Source organism: Bos taurus, chromosome 2 (genome assembly GCF_002263795.3).
Source record: "Bos taurus isolate L1 Dominette 01449 registration number 42190680 breed Hereford chromosome 2, ARS-UCD2.0, whole genome shotgun sequence".
Lineage (NCBI taxonomy): Eukaryota > Metazoa > Chordata > Mammalia > Artiodactyla > Bovidae > Bos > Bos taurus.
The window spans coordinates 103801583-103818203 of record NC_037329.1 but is presented as its reverse complement, the minus strand read 5'-3'; the positions used below and the strand labels follow the sequence as shown (position 1 = coordinate 103818203).

At 42.5% G+C, this 16621-nt stretch overlaps 1 long non-coding RNA gene across 2 annotated transcripts in view; it reads left to right on the top strand.

The window, feature by feature from the left end:
* The window catches only part of LOC132343293 (uncharacterized), a 35602-nt gene extending 19340 nt beyond the window's left edge, over nucleotides 1-16262 (top strand). The window contains exon 3 of one of the 2 annotated variants that reach the window (XR_009492032.1): nucleotides 15167-16262. This is a non-coding gene — a long non-coding RNA (uncharacterized lncRNA). Of the gene's footprint in view, nucleotides 1-3047; nucleotides 5121-15166 lie in introns of those variants that run through there. The other variant, XR_009492033.1, reaches the window with a different exon arrangement.
* The last annotated feature ends 359 nt before the right edge of the window (nucleotides 16263-16621 follow it).

Genomic DNA, 16621 nt, shown 5'->3' with positions numbered 1-16621 from the left:
TACAGCACCAAGAAATATAGCCATTATTTTGTGATAAGTTTAAATGAAGTGTAACCTATAAAATAATGAATCTCTATATTGTACACCTGAAATTAATATTGTAAATCAACTATACTTCAATAAAAAAGGAAAGAAAAAGATGTATGTACTCCTGCAGCACTATTTACAATAGGAAAGCTGTAAAAGGAACTTAAGTGCCTATCAATAGATGAATGGATAGAGAAGATGTGGGATATATACACAATGGAATACTGCTCAGCATAAAATATAATGAAATTTTGCCATTTGTTACTACATGGATGAAATTACAGGGTATTATACAAATGAAATGTCAGACAGAGAAAGACAGATACCACATGATTTCATTTATATGTGGAATCTAAAAAACAAAACAAATGTACAGATATAACAAAATAGAAACAAAGATACAGAGAACAAACAGGTGGTCACCAGAGAGGAGGATGAGAGAAATAAGTGAGGGAGATCAAGAGGTAAAACTTTCAATTACAAAAGGAATGTCGTGAATAATAAGCTGATACCTTTGTATGGTAACATAGGTAACTAGATTTAGCATAGTGATTATTTTGAAATGTATAGAAATATTGAATCACTATGTTCTCTATCAGTGTTTTATGACAATTATGCTTCAAAAACAAATAAACAGACAAACTCGTAGATAAAGAGATCAGATTTGTGGTTTCCAGAGATAAGAGGTGGTGAAAGGGGGAAGTGGATAAAGGTAAAAACAAAACCACAGAATGAGTTTTGGGACTTAGGAGAGCACGGGTTCTTCTGTCTCAGCACAGGAAGAATTCAGGAAGAGGCAGAGAGGTAAGGAGAGAGTTTATTTGTATAGGACTCTTGTGAGAGACCAAGGGAGCAGGCAAGGGAGTACTGCCCCAAGAACTTAGTGGGCTAGATTTTTATAATCAAAGGGAAAGTGGGGAGGTGGAGAAGACCACCTTCTTCCTCATTCTTTGAGTTTTCCATCATTGATTCCTCCTATGTATTGGGAAGGGGGTGTTTTTGACCTTATATAGCTCACCTGGGGCTGTAATAGTGCCAGGCCGTGTCCTGCTCTGCTGAGTGGCTCAGTTGTCCATGGAATTTTCCAGGCAACTGGAAATGAGTTTCCAGGCAAATGGAAATGCTGGAGTGAGTTGCCATTTCCTACTTCAGGGGATCTTCCTGACCCAGGGATCAAGCCCATGTTTTCTGTGTCTCCTGCATTGGAAGGCAGGTTCTTTACCACTGAGTCACCTGGGAAGCCCCTCATAATGCCATGGAAATGAGCAAAAAGGCTGTAACATATACTATAATACCTAAGTCAAATCGTTATGTTGTGTATCTTTAACTTACACAGTGCTATATGTCAATTATCTCCATAAAATTAGAAGGGAAAAAAAAGTATAATACCAGCCATTTTGTTGCTTGTTTTTTTGTCCCTAAGTCATGTCCAACTCTTTTGTGACCCTATGGACTATAGCCCATCAGGTTTCTCTGTGTGTAGAATTTCCCAGCCAAGAACACTGGAGTGAGTTGCTATTTCCTTCTCCAGGGGATCTTCCTGACCCAAGGATAGAACCTTCACCTTCTGCCATATAGACATGTTTTCTTTTTCACATTTTATAAATTCCAGTGCTGATATTGATATTCAATATAGTTTTCTATTTTATGTACTGATTCCTACTAACATAACTGAGAAGAGTTTTCGTCTAAAATAAATGCCTAATTTGGCTCAAAAAGACCAGAAATAGTACAACAAAGAATACATTTCAAAAGATGAAGGATTATGGGTCCCAAAAGAAATTTCACCAAGAACTGTTTCATATCTCTTCATTGTAATTTTTTAATGTCTTGCTTGTAATTAAATGTTTGAATTTAATAATAAAAGTAGCTCTTATAAACATAAGGAAAGAAGGTGCTAAATCATCTCATTTCACCTCAGTTTGGGTTTCAGTGCACATTAACATGGAGAAGGCAATGGCACCCCACTCCAGTACTCTTGCCTGGAAAATCCGTTGGAGGCAGGAGCCTGGTAGGCTGCAGTCCATGGGGTCGCTAAGAGTCAGAGATGACTGAGCGACTTCACTTTCATTCTTCACTTTCCTGCATTGGACAAGGAAATGGCAACCCACTCCAGTGTTCTTGCCTGGAGAATCCCAGGGATGGGGGAGCCTGGTGGGCTGCCGTCTATGGGGTTGTACAGAGTCGGACACGACTGAAGCGACTTAGCAGCAGCAGCACATTAACAAGTGAATCATTTATCCTGGAGAAGAATGGAATATGGGGTATGGTAAAAAGTACAGAGGTTAGTGACTGCTGGTGGAAATGTGACATTTTGGTCACAATTTTTTTATTTTAACTAATGGTTTATGTTATTCTCTTGAGACTTCTCCCAACTCACAGGGAGAGTCTCTTAGCATGGATCCCTGTAAACAGGCTGTGGAAGAGCCTTATCTAGGAATTACCTTAGATAGTGAGAAAAAAGAGCACTGTGGTGGTCTCACCCTTAATTCTTTAGCTTTGTTTTTCAGTGAACCATAAACTTAATCCAGCAGATGTGAGAGGCACCAAAGGAAACAGGAAGTCTTGAGAGGCTGGGAGCTGATTAGCACGTATCTGTCTTTCAGGAGAGTTTGGGGTAAAACAGAAAGCCCTGGGTTTCACATCTGTCACCACCTCCTCTGATCTGCTTGGCACTGTTGTGGGCGAGTGAAACCAGCACAGTGCTGAGAGTCTTCATTACTCAGAAATCATCCCAGAGTTGCCAGGACTCATATTGCTCTGGGGTGATAGCACTTTTCTCGGAGAATCTGTTGCTGAGTCTGCAGTGCAGTTAATTGATAGCAAGCCGAAAACCAAAATCTCATTCCTGATGAGATCAGCTACTCACGGCCTTGGGGTGGAAGCAAGTGATGGGCTGAGTAGGAATGATTGCATGGATTGGCTCCTGCTTCTTGCCAACTGTGAGAACCAGGGAACGTTGCTTACGCCCATTCTGCATGAGCTTTCTCATTTGTAATAAGTATTCTGTTACTTTATAGGGTTGTGGTGAAGGTTTACTGAGTTTCTGCCGGGAAGGTGCTGAGTGCAACAAGCTTTAGGGCCTTCGATAGGTGTGGATGAAAAATATCTGCTCTATCAGTTAACAAAGGATGTTGCAGCCATCAAGGCATCAGGCTTTGCAGCTGCCCCTGAATGTGTCAATGGTCTGAAGCTCCAACAGTTTGGCCACGTGATGTGAACAGTTGATTCTTTGGAAAAGACCTTGATGCTGGTGAAGATTGAAGACAAAAGGAGAAGGGGGCAGCTGAGGATAAGATGGTTAAATAACATCATCGACTCAATGGACATGAATTTGAGCAACCTCCGTGAGGTAGTAAAGGACAGAGGAGCCTGACGTGCTGGAGTCCATGGGGTCACAAAGAGTTGGACAGGACTTAGCGACTAAACAACAACAACAACAGCAACTGAATGTACACCCTGAGAAAAGCAGGATATTGGCCCTAAACGTTTAAGGTCCACGTTAAAGGAATGATTCTAATGAGCTCAGACTCTTGCATCATGGGCTTCCCTCATAGCTCGGTTAATAAATCATCGGCCTGCAATGCAGGAGACCTGGGTTCAATTCTTGGGTTGGGAAGATCCCCTGGAGAAGGAAATGGCAACCCACTCCAGTATTCTTGCCTGGAGAATTCCATGGAGAGAGGAGCCTGGCAGGCTATAGTCCATGGGGTTGCAAGAGTTGGACATGACTTAGCAACCAAAACCACCAAATATAGAAAAGAGCTAAATTCATAACTTGAGATGTCAGTTTTTCTTTAATTAATGGTAATCTTTTTATGTTCTAACTACCTGGTCTTTGTTGCAAAAACCTCTGTGTATCCTGGCTTCTCCCTTATCTCTTCAGTCAGTTCCTCAGAGCTGTCTGAAAGGCTATCTTCTGGGTTTAAGTCCTCAGCAACTTCACTGAATAAATCATAAGCCTCAGCCTTTAGGTCATGCACTTTTTTCAGTTGACATAGGTCAGTGTCCATTACCCAGAGGGTCTTATGTTCTCAACTTTAGAACAACCCGACTTGCATTCTCTTATTCATTCAAAACAATCGTGGAGGATGTCTTACCCCATTCAAAGCTCTCTGCTGGTATATAAAATTTTGAATTGTTTGGAAGAAAATCAGGAGAAAACAAATCATTCCTGGCCCCTGTTGGCATGTGGACTGGTAATAAGTGTAGAAATATCTCCATGAGAAGTTCAATGACTCCCTCTCTGACACTGAAGACATATGATTACCGTGCAAATGTTTTAAATCTGTAGCAAGAACGTTATTTGGAAGACAACTAAATGTTTCACTGTGGCTTTGCATCCCTCAGAATCAGAAAAACAACCAAAAAAGACTCAAAACCAAACAAACAAAACCGGTCTGAGCCATCTTAAGCAGGCAAGTCTGCTCCTAGCTTCCAGGCCTTGTAAGATGAATTCTTTTTTTTTAAATTATTAATTTATTTATTTTACTTGGAGGCTAATTATTTACAGTATTGTGTAGCATTGAAACATGTATATTACCATATGTGAAATAGATCACCAGTCCAAGTTTGGTACATGAAACAGGGCACTCAAAGCCGGTGCACTGGGACAACCCAGAGGGATGGGATGGGGAGGGCGGTGGGAGGGGGGTTCAGGATGGGGAACGCATGTACACCCATGGCTGATTCATGTCAATGTATGGCAAAAGCCACTACAAGATGAATTCTTGAAACCCATCTGCTGTAGGAAGTTAGGCAAAGCCCTAGCTGTGGAAATTCAAAACAGCAGGTTTTAACTAAGGAACTCTCTTCCTGGAAATGTGCATCTTTAAGCTGCCTGGCAAAAGCTGCCTGTGGTCCCAGGGCAGCCCTCAAAGTTCTTGGGAATTCGGGAAATACACTCTGCCTTTCCCCTATTTCTGGGGGATCTGTTATGATTTGAGGCTCAGCTTGTATTTTCTTTCTTTGAAAGTAAGAGTAAATAATGGAAATTTATTTAATATCTAGATTATTTCCAAATAAAATAAAATACAGAAACATTAGTTTTTAAACAGAGGTTTATTCTCTTTTAGCTTATTACCAAAAAAGAAAAATTGAACCATGAGAGAGTATATGTTTCTAAAGGTTATGAAATGTATTCACAAATTTGCAAATCTAAGAACGTTGTCATAACAGTTTGCTTCTTTAAACAGTTTACTTCTTAATTTTCAAAAGGAATTGAAGTTTTTAAGGGTTAAGAATTTTAAAGTAATTAAAACTAATTAGATGTATCTGGCTCTTTTCGACCCCATAGACTGTAGTCTGCCAGGCTCCTCTGTCCATGGGATTTTCCACACAAAAATACTGGAGTGGGTTGCCATTTCCTTTTCTAGCGGATCTTCCTGACCCAGGGATTGAACATGTATTTCCTGGATCTTCTGTGTTGCAGGTGGATTCTTTACTGTCTAGCCACCAGGGAAGCTCCATTAGAAATGGTAATATTAACAAATAGTATTTGCAAATTTTTCTTGCAACCCTGTATGCAAGGAAAGTAAATTGTGTTTTTAGCTTAGAAACAGTTTGAGGTGTGGAAATGCACTTTTTTAAGGGAAAAGAAGTAAAGTAAGGCTAGCTATTTTAGAATGGGAAAGAGCAGGCTGAAGGAAAAGGTATGGACATAGAAAGCTGGAAAGAGAGAGAGACAGAGATAGATAGATGAGAGCATGGAAAGAGATAGAGAATGGTGTGGTCAAGTTGGCTCAAAATGGAATTGTTATCATAAGGACTTAAAAAATATCAGCTTATATTTTCAAACACAAGGCTAGGTCAGTTATTCTAGAGCAGAGGAGAGTTGCCCAGCTTTTTTCCTTTTTGGGCAGAGATTGCATAATTAGGGAAGGTCAGATCCTTTGAAGTTGGACAGATATGAGTTTAAATCCTGGCACTGCTGCTTTGGGAGTGATCTGGGGGCAGGGGGCAGGGGTGGTTCATCATCTGTAAAGGATGGTGACACCTACCTTAAGAGATGTCTGTGTGGATGAGATGATACAACACATTCAAAGCATTGTGTGTACAATGGGTGCTCAATTGTAGTTTTGTGGGAGTTAGGTTGGGAAGCACATAAAACCCAGATGTTGCATAATGTAAAGGAAGCCATGCAGTGTAAATACAGCCCGCACATTTGTCTAGGCGGGGGCATCATTTGCCCAGGCATGGTGCAGTCATGATGCCCCAATTGCCTTTAGATAAAATGCACTTTTTTAGTAGCATAGACTTTGGAACTATATTTCTGGTAGCTTTCAGTCTCAGGAAAACAAAGTTAGGGAGAACCAGGAAGACTCACTTGACCATTGCAGTCTTGTATTCTAAAAATGTCTTGAGCTTTGAGAGAATTTCCAAGGGTCTTAGATGAAAGCTCTAATATTCTTTGGCTGCAAAATGACCCAGGGACCCCAGAAGATGCCTCAAGGAGGTCATACTGCTGTTCAAACTGCTATTTGGCCAAATTCCGATCCCAATGACTTTTGGACTCAGGGCCCGTGACTTCTGGCCAAGTGACTAAAGAACCCTTTGAAGTCTTGAAAGATTAATATTAAGGAGTGTTCATTTCTTATTCCCCTATACTACCTCCGGACACTACCAGAAACCTGAGCTGAGAAGCTAAGATCTGGTTGGAGCCCTGGGTTATGGCTCGTGAACAGGGTGTTGCGTCACAAAGCGGATTCATTTCTTTAACAGGCTTTGCTGGTAGCGCCTAGTTTTGTTGTAGCCACATGTTCCGGGAAACAAACTCACTCAGAAGGACAATGCAGATAGTGGAGTGCAGTTTATTACACCGGCGGGCCCAAGGCAGAGTCTCCTCTTAGCCAAGGACCCTGACCAGTTTTTGTGAAAACCCTATATACCCTAAGTGTATGTGCCCAAACCCACCTCCCCAAATTCCCTGAAACAAGTCTGAACAAAGGAAGAAAAAGATACAATCAAAGTTAACCTGTGATTCATATGCCTTAAGCCTAGGTAGTTAACAGTGGACAATTATCAATAGGCCTGTGGTCATACCCCAATAAGCACAATAAAATTTATGATTCTATTTGGTTACACAGATAATTAGTGTATTCTTTTAGGCAATAGAGAGTCTAGGTATGAGCCCTGGGGTTCTTCCATCCGGGGGGCTTGGTTTTCCAGTTGGTATGTCGTTTCCATAGATACTGGGCATATAGCTCAAAGTCCACAGTCCGGCCCAAGATGGAGTCCTGCTTTCAAGGTGGAGCCTGTTCTGTCTGTTTCCTCCTTCAGTTTCAGATTCTGTAGAAGCTCAGTAGACCATGCTTTTGACCTCAGAAAGACTTCATTCTCCACTTTACCCCATATGTCATCACCTTAAAGACAGACACACATTTCTCTTAACTGCAACCCAGGAACCTCTTTTGAAACAAGAAAGAGTTCTGGTTCCAGGGCATGGCTTTCCATAGATCACATCTCTCTGAACCAAATTTCCTTCCTGGGCAAACTGACTGAGTTAGGGGTTCTCAGCTCTACTGCCTTTCAATATCACCTTGAGGTGCTTTGAAACATCTATGTTTGGATTCTTGGAATGCACTCCAGACCTATTTAATCTAACTCTCTGAGGGCAGAGCTTCTCCAAAAGGTGCTGATATATGTTCAGGTTAGGGAAGCAGAGGGCTGTGTGAGCTCCATGCCAGGATCTTCTAGAATGTCCAACAAAGGCGTAGGAGAAAGAAAGAGCTCCCTAACCGCGCAAAGTCTCATTTTCATGTGGGAGAGTGGGCCTGAGGAGATTTGCTTTTCTCTAGAAGCCTTCAGAAAGCTGAGGAGAAAGCAGTGTTATCAGAGAAAAGAGCAGAGTGTCAACATGAGCGACTGCCAGCAAGACCCCCTGAAAACTGGAGGAGGAGCCTGTCTCTCAGTGGGCAAATTCCAACCTTGTCTTGATCCCACTTATCACTCCCAAACTCTTCCATCTCGGCCCTAAAGGAGGAGACAGACACACAGACAATGAGCTCAAAGTGCTCCAGCACATGGAAAGGAATTGCATGAGAAGCCTCACACCATGCTCCCTTCCTCTGGCTCAGGGACGTCAGATGTGCTGTGGGGTCACCGCAGTTGCCGTCTTCCCTGTGGCCACTTGGTGAGCAGTCCCCACATTTGTTGTGCTCCTCACATCTTGCGAAGCTTTCAGATGCCCTCCAGCCCAAGAAAGCCTTCAGATGTTGACTCAGGACCAACAACTAGGGTCAAGAGCCAAGATCTTGGCTTCATTCATGTATGCAACACATATTTATTGAATGAATGACTTTGCCATGGACAGAGCAGTTGCTGTGGGGGAGCCCTACTAGAGAGATGTCTGATAAAAATCTGAGAGAGGGCATAGGCAACACAACTTTATAAAATGAAAAAGTCACCTAGAATTGACACCGTAAAAATAGAAAATTTATTTTAATCCTAAATGGGCACAGAAAAGATTCTGATGGATGTATAATTTATGCATATATATGCAAATTAAGGTACCAATTATGCAGAAGAGGGTTGGGTGGCATTTGTAAAGACCAGCCATGCTCTAAGCTGTCACCTGCCTGCCTGCTTCTCTCTGGAGTCAAATTCAGACCAGATGGCAGGAATTAGAAAGGAAGAAAACCACCTTCCTTGAACTTTCACCTTCAAGTCTAAGCATGAACTTTGAAGTAGTGAGGCTGCTTTGGTTATCATTCAAGAACTCTTTGGGGGCCTGCAACGGGACACTGATTCTGGAATTAATAATACTCCACTCCAGTGCTCTTGCCTGGAAAATCCCATGGATGGAGGAGCCTAGTGGGCTACAGTCCATGGGGTCGCTAAGAGTGGACACGACTGAGGGACTTCACTTTCACGCATTAGAGAAGGAAATGGCAACCCACTCCAGTGTTCTTGCCTGGAGAATCCCAGGGACGGGGGAGCCTGGTGGGCTGCCGTCTATGGGGTCTCACAGAGTTGGACACGACTGAAGCGACTTAGCAGCGGCAGCAGTAGCAGCAGCATGCGAACTTTGCTAGGCTCTTACATGGGCTGCTGAAATAACGTCTGTAAGATGCCTTGACTTTCTCAGAATAAGAAAGGTTTATGTGTTATTAGAAAAGCAGCAAAACAGAATGCCTCACAAGATAAGAGAGTCCATTTCTTTTAAGGGAACAGATGACAAGTGTTTACCTATGCACATAAGTGAACACACACAGACACACACACTCAGCATCACCTTAGAATGGGGGCATGTACAATTCCCCCAGTGAATCTCAGTTCTGCCCCATTCAGGGCCAAATGCTGATCACATGCACAGTGCTGATTGCTTCTCCTTCCTCTGTAAGAGTGTTCCCTCTAGACTACTGAGTCAGCTTCATTATCCAAATAAACATCTGCTATATTTTGTTGTTAGTAATGATAATGACTAGCTGGGGTCACTAAGGATGGGCTTAACGCATACCATACAAATGGAAAATTTGAGAAAATTGGAAGCTTTGGAAACACTGCAATTGTGCTTCCCTATTTATTTTCAAAAATCAAGACTCTGCCTTATATTAGGGTCATACTATTTTGTTAGAATGCCCAGGACACCAGCCCTAGGGTTTACAGAGTCCAAAGAATTACACAGAATTGTTGGTTGGAAGGGGGGGTTTAGGAGCCTGAGCCGAGGAATTTTGAAGGTCTTTTAGGGCCTGCAGTGAGCCCATGGGATACAAGATCCCAGCTCTAGCCTTTGGGCTGATAAGGGATGCTGTAGTTTGTTGTGGAGTCTGGGAAGGAGGGCTTTCTCCGTTCCGGAGGTCTCTCACATGCCAGCTTCCAGTCCTGCTGCATGCTGGGAAGGAGGGCTGCTGGGACAGAGTCCATGTGCTCAAAGCTGAGCCTCTCTGTGGATGTGGCACGACCTGCAAGCGGCGCTTTCACTGATTCAATGTGGGAAACTTCCCCCAGGAGGATGGTGTGGTGTGAGGTCTGAGCACACACTGACATGTCTGTGGGGATCATGAATTTCAGGATCTGATGGGAAGCAGAAGCCTCTCTGAGGAGAGTTCCTGCATTTTCTATTGTTGTGACCACCAAGCTCAAAGCCTTCGGTGTGTCTCAAAGGCAGATGGCATATATTAGAGCTTCATTAACCTCTAGAGCAACTGTTGATGTGAGTCTACCTAGGCTTAGAATCTAGTGCTGGGAGCCTGATCTTGGGACAGCTGCTGTCTGAAAGATAAACTCATTTACTTTCCTGAACTTCATTTCCACATGAAATGAGCGTGCATTGTCAGAAGCAAGGTTCTCAACCCCGAAGTTAAGAAGAGGCTACTGCAAACTCAGATTGGTGAGCTCAGGACATAATTCTTAGAGGGACTGGGTGTGTAGGGGACTCTCTATTCCTGTTTCCTTATCTAGACAACGGAGCAGAGATGGGTCCCACTGTAGGGAAAAGATGCCTTTTCTCGAGTTTCCGTTTGGAAGGATGCTTGACTTTTCTTCGTTCTTTCACAATCCCTGCTGCCTCTCTAACAGGCTTTGTTTTCTGTGGGTATAATTTCTGGAAGAGATTAACATCTCCATTTCCGACACTGTGGAGGGTTGACCCTGACTGGGAATAACAGTGTAAACCACCTATTCAAATTGTGGGGATAAAGACTGTACAATGCTTTGCAGTCATTAAGTGCTCCCCCAATTTTTAAGGATAAAGCATTTTTCATGTCGGTTTTATATACAAAATTTATGTCAACTAATTAAAATATGCTTTACTCTGAGGCTTAGCCAGAACAGATGAAAACTTGAAAATAATAATCAAAGACCAAAACACCTCCATATAGCTTTCTTAACTCTATACCCATGCTTGCTCTAAATCCACATCTATTAATACCATTCTGAGTCTATCTCTGGGAGAGGTAGTGTATTGATTAGAAGGGTTTTTGCCTGCAAGTAACAAAAATCTAAAAATGGCTTAAACAAATAGGAGTTAATTTTTCTTACATTATCAAAAGGCTGGAGGTGACAGTTTTCCGATTGGATTGTTAGCGCAACATTTCCAAAGGGTGTGTGTCTCTGATTTTCTTGGCTTTTCCTTCAGGATTGCAAGATAGCTGCTTCAGTCCCAGGCACGAAGTCCTCTATTCAAAAGAGAAAATTGACAAGTATAATGGTTTTAAAATGTAGCCTCAAGTCTTTTGATGCGTCTCCCATTCAAGCAGGGGTTCCATGCTCCCCGCCCCCCAACCTCGAGGGGGTTTGTGACTGCTTCAACCAGTAGAGTATGGTAGAAGTGGCATTATGTAACTTTTGAGGGTATATCTTCAATGTCATGTAGCTTCTGCCTCGTTCTCATGGAACACTTACTATCTGGATGTTCCTTTTGACATTCTTGGAATTCTCCTTTTCCAAATTCAAATTCCATGCTGTGAGAGGCCCAAGCTATACAGAAAGTCCATTATAGGTGCTTCGATTGACCTATAATGGTCAATGGTCAATGGCTCAGTACCAACTGAGCCCAGCCTTTGAGTCACCCCAGCCCAGGTGGCAGAGAAGAAGTGAAGAAGCCTCCAGATGATTCCAGCCCCTGGCCCTTCGAAATATCCCCAGATAAAGACCCTGACTTCATGGAGGAAAGATAAGCCATCCACACCATGTTCTGTATAAATTCCTGACCCACAGAATTAATTTTGAGCATAATAAAGTGATGGTTGTTTTCTATCACTATGTTTGAGGTGGTTTGATCGGCAACTGTGGATGCCTAGAAATAGAAGAATTAGAAATGCAGTGCCAACCACATCTTCCCTAAGTGAAAAAATAAAACGTTTCCCAGAAGGTCCCCAGCAGACTTCCCTGCATAACTTGCTAGTCATGACATGGTCACCCCTGTGTGCAAGGGAAGCTGGAAACTTAAATACTTTTGATTAAAAGTCATCTTTTCTGGGGAAGGTATACCAAACAAAACAGAGGTACTTTTAGCAAGGAGGAGTGGGGAGAATGAATATTGGATAGCTAGATTACAGAGCTTGCCACAGTAGCATAAGAAAAAGATATATTTTTAAATCATATGCATATGTGAAAGTGAAAGCGAAAGTTGCTCAGTCATGTCCTACTCTTTGCAACCCCGTGGACTATACAGTCCATGGAATTCTCCACGCCAGAATACTGGAGTGGGTAGCCTTTCCCTTCTCCAGGGGATCTTCCCAATCCAGGGATCAAACCCAGGTTTCCTGCATTGCAGGCGGGTTCTTTACCAGCTGAGCCACAAGGGAAGCCCAAGAATACTCGAGTGGGTAGCCTATCCCTTCTCTAGCGGATCTTCTTGACCCAGACTTGAACTGGGGTCTCCTGCATTGCAGGCAGACTCTTTACCAACAGAGCTATCAGGGAAGCCCTAGTATATATATACACACGCACACACACACTATATGGTATCTATACTATATACTAATGTATGTTGATTGCTACATTTCTAAATAAAGGTTGGAACAGAAACTTAATATACAGAAAATAAGGTGAAAGAGAGGAATGGGTAGGGGAAGCACTACCCTCTCAAATTAGAATTAGTTTGGGTTTTGGTGTGGTTTTTGGTGTGGGTTAAATGTCTTTGGAGACTCAGACATACTTTGCCTGTGACTCTGAACACTGTATTCTCTTAACTTGCCCCATTTCTCTCATTCTACATCCAATGTATTTATTTTAAAGCCATTGAGCTAGAGCCGGTTGTCTCCAGTTCATACTAGTTAAAGAGTCACATAATATAAATCTTTAGCTTTCACTGTGCCTTCTATATATTCAGTTTTATTTCAGGAATGTTAAGTTTTATAACAGAGTAGTAGTCAAATAAAACATTCTCCCCAACTCTGAAAATTTTTTTAAAAGGAAAATCTTAAGGCAAACATTATCATTAAAGTTGAACAAATGTATCTTGGGCAATTCTAGGCTGAGTTACTAAGTTGTTAGGCAAACTCTGCTTAACAAATGCCTTTCTATACTTTTTTATAATACTGGCCTGTTTCTCCACTACATTTCTGGGTTACTAGTGAATATTTGTGTGTCTTCTGCTAAGTCATACATATTATGTTTTTAAATACCCAGTAGAGTTTTAAAATGTCAACACTGGAATGGAGTTTAGCTCCATAGACTAAGAGGTTTAATTCAAATGACTATAGAGACCAGGAAATTCTCATGATCGAGAAAAGTGTTGCAGGTGGAGACCACAGGGAGTGATGGGGATGATAGTCAACTTAGGAATATGTGTCCTTTGCTGATTAGGATCCCCTGTGGGAATGCTTGGCCTAGGGTTTTAGATTTTTAAATCTAAGTCAGAAATCTAGGTTGAATTTCCCAATTTTGGGGTTGGGATTTTAGGTTGAATTTCCCAATTTTTAAATCCTTGGATGCTTTGCAAATGTGTTCCAAGGGAACCTAATGTAGTTTAATTTCCCATGGAGATTTTGTGACCTACACTAAATAATCTAGCTATTAAGAAAGGAGAAGGAGAAAAATTCAATTCATTTAGCTTCTTACTATAGGCACAAAGTCCACTATGGGGTTAAAGAATCTGCCTGCAATGCAGGAGACACAGGAGACATGGATTTGATCCCTGGGTCAGGAAGATCTCCTGGAGAAGGTAATGGCAACCCAATCCAGTATTCTGGCCCAGAAAATCCCATGGACAGAGGAGCCTGATGGGCTACAGTCCATGGAGTCACAGAGTCAGACATGACTGAGCAACTAACACACACACAGGCACATGCTAGTTATTATTATCAGTTATTTTTCACATGGGTCTTAATTAATACAGAAAAAGTTTTTTGTTGTTCAGTCATTAAGTCATGTCTGACTCTGTGACCCCATGGACTGTAGCACTCTAGGCTCTTCTGTCCTTCACTATCTCCTGGAGGTTATTCAAACTCATGCCTATTGAATTGGTGATGCGATCTAATCATCTCATCCTCTGCTTCCCTCTTCTCCTTTTGCCTTCAGTCTTTCCCAGCATCAGGGTCTTTTTCAATGAATCAGCTCGCCAAAGTATTGGAGCTTCAGCTTCAGCATCCATCCTTCAGTGAATATCCAGGGTTAATCAACCATTTAACAGTCAAAGTATCCACTATTTCTTTTCTCTGGGAGGAGTTTTCAGGGACCTCTTTCATGGACAGGTGGCTTACTTAAGACTTAAGGATCACGATCCACACCACGTTAACACTACACCTAGACACCAGAAGAACATTCTGAAATATCCCACGTGTTCAGTCTTACACACCATTCACTGTTGTTCTTTTCATCAGATCAGAATCCCACTATGAGAATTTTGGAACAAACAGTTCTCTTAGAGCCATCCAGTTGGCATTCATTCCTTTTAAGTTAAGTGTTAAGATAAGAGGATTAGAAGGAACGATTTTGCTTGAAACTTGGAAGGTTGATTTGGAGGGATGGGAGTATACAGCGGATGCATGGATCAGCCAAAGCTTATTAAAAAAAAAAAAGTGGAGTGTCATAAAAGCAATTGTTCTTCAGGTTCCAGTCTTCTATAAAGAATCTCTTTGAGTATCATTAAACATTTTATCAGGAAATTCAAATCAAGCCTCCACAAGAAGGACAGATGGCTTTTTTTTTAGAAGAGCAGTACAACATGGATGGCTTTTACAGAGTTTAGGAACACGAGTCAGCAGCTTCAGATGATAGCTTTCTTAGAAGAGCAACAGTACTGCCCTGACCACAAAGTACACAGCAGGGCATTCTCGAGCTTTGTGTTTATTCTCTAGCTGTGCATGTTTTATTAATTGGTCTGCAAAGCTCACTTCTGCTCTCGAGGCAGGCATTCTACTGTCCCAGAGAACAGCTGGACTTCCTCAGAGTCTGCAAGCAAGCCAGGTCGCCTTTCTTTCCCCTCAGCCATATAAGAATGGTTGGAGAACTTGGTTTTTCTCACCACTAAGGGGCTACCAGACACCTCTCTGCTTTCTCTAATCTTTCCTTGGACTTTTGTGTGTGTGTGTGTGTGTGTGTGTGTGTGTGTGATGTCTTTCTAATCACCTTTGAAAGACATTTCTTTCTGTCTTGAGTGTATCTCTTGTGTTCCCTCTGATAGTTAAATACATTATTTAGCTGCTTCCTGTATTGTTTTTTTTTGTTTTTCTCTTTTGACGGTGAAAAATAGAGGGGGAAAGCTTGCTACGGAAACCTCAGCACGCGTGTTTCACTTGCCCATTGTTTCCCCGTGCCTAGCACAGTGGTGTGCAACTCAAAACTTTTATTCAGTGGATGGATGGATGAATGGATTGATGACTACACATTTGTGAGGAAGGTGTGGAATCCAGTGGAAGGTGCAGCACAAGCATGAAAGGGACGACTCTAGGCAACAGGTGAGGCATTTAAGTGAAATTCTCCTGCTCTTTCTCTGTGATATGTGCGTGCTTGCCCATTCATTCACTTGTTCCACAACATTTACTGAGCATCCACTTTTCTCCAGTTCCTGTGCAGTACAGTGGCGGACAGGCCACTAGTGGCCTAGTGCCCTGGGGTACATGCTGGGAAGGAGGTGGCCAGGTGGGCTATGAGAGCACAGAGATGCCCGCAGACTATGGGAAGATGAGGTTTGGTTCTCATCTTGCTCTTATCAGTTTAAAGTCAGAGTACTGGAGAGGTAATCTAAGCAATGGTTATGCTTTCAATATGAATCCTCTTTCTTTCATTTCTTGTCTCCTAGTACCCTTCACTTGCCTTGAGAATGAAAATGCTTCTCTTTCCATCCAGAGGGGGGTAATAGGGCCCTCTGGTTTTAAACACCAAGGTCTCCAGGTATTCTAGCAGGTATGCAGGATTGCAAATGCTTTTGCTCAAGGGTAGTGGGAACCTAATCTCTTTCCAACGAAGAGTCTTCCCAACAGGGATACGGTCTTAAGGAACAGAGAACATATGGGAGGAGACCCCAGTATCAGAAAGAAGTTTCCTGGATCAGAGATCCCTGTTGCCTAAGTAAAGCCTGAGGCCTGATTCTAGAGCGTTGTCCTAAGGTGGGTCTGCAGCCTGGTTAGCGCCCCTGCACCGAGGGGCACTGTTTGAGTGCCTAAAAGATGCTCTAAACCTGTGGCCTCCCCAGCGACCTTCCAGTCTTCATCACGAGACAGTGTTGCAGGTCTACATGAGAGTGCTTTCCCACTGACCATCCGGCTAGTGACTGAGTAATTAGAACACCAGCTCTGCCTCAAGCCATATCATCCAGGGCCCTCCTCAGAGGACCCCTCCCTGTGATGTTCAGAGCACTTGTAAATCTAACAGATGCTTGGTTATCCCTGGGGAGGAGCTTCTGTAGATGTATTTTGGGGGTCAAATGGAATAATCCAAGTGACCCGTCTCGGGAAGTGGGGAGGGGCCATTAAAGGTCAAGTGCGATCTGAAATCTCCCAGCTTGTGTTTGAATCCTGCTTTCATCACTTAGTAGCTGTACAAACATAACCTTGGGCAAATTGCTGAGCCTCTCTGAATCTTAGTGCTCTTATCTATAAAGTGAGGTCCTAGTTCTAGTTGGGAGGATTCAATAGGCATTTACGTGTGAAGTAGTTGTCGCAGTGCCTGGCACATAACATATGCTCAGTACATGTGTTGTTATTTA